Here is a 464-nt window from a genome sequence, read left to right as displayed (position 1 = left end):
CTTGATATCTTATTTTTATATTTAGGAATACTAATATAATTAGGTAACACCAGCTTCGGTGCATCCGGCCCACAAAGTCAACCGCCCTCGTCTAGGGTAATGCCAGCTTCGGTGCATCTCTAGCCCACAGAATCAACTGCTGTCGTCTGGATAACGCCAAGTTATGTGCATGCGGCCAACAGAATCAACTGCCGCCATCTAAGCTAATGCCAGGTTAGGTGCCTCCAGCCCTCAGAGTCCCCAGCAACCCTCTGAGGAAGGCCATATTCAGTGCATCTGTCCCACAGAGTCAACCACCGTTGCCTGCAGAAGTCTGGGGTAGGTTCACCTGACCCACATATTCCCCTGCTGCCACCGGAGGAAGGCCAGCTTAGATGAATCCAGACCACACAGCCTGGGGAAGGCCAGCTTTCATGCAGCCCGCTGCAAAAGTCCTCCGCCGCTACTTGGGGAAGTCCAGTTTC

The 464-nt window shown here is 52.8% G+C and overlaps 1 pseudogene; it reads right to left on the bottom strand.

Moving 5' to 3' along the window:
• LOC105816695 overlaps positions 1-464 on the bottom strand; it is a 37,641-nt pseudogene that overhangs the window by 23,656 nt on the left and 13,521 nt on the right.

This window comes from Propithecus coquereli, unplaced genomic scaffold (genome assembly GCF_000956105.1).
Source record: "Propithecus coquereli isolate 6110/MARCELLA unplaced genomic scaffold, Pcoq_1.0 Scaffold382, whole genome shotgun sequence".
In the NCBI taxonomy this organism is placed as follows: domain Eukaryota; kingdom Metazoa; phylum Chordata; class Mammalia; order Primates; family Indriidae; genus Propithecus; species Propithecus coquereli.
This window is presented reverse-complemented; position numbering and strand designations above follow the sequence as displayed.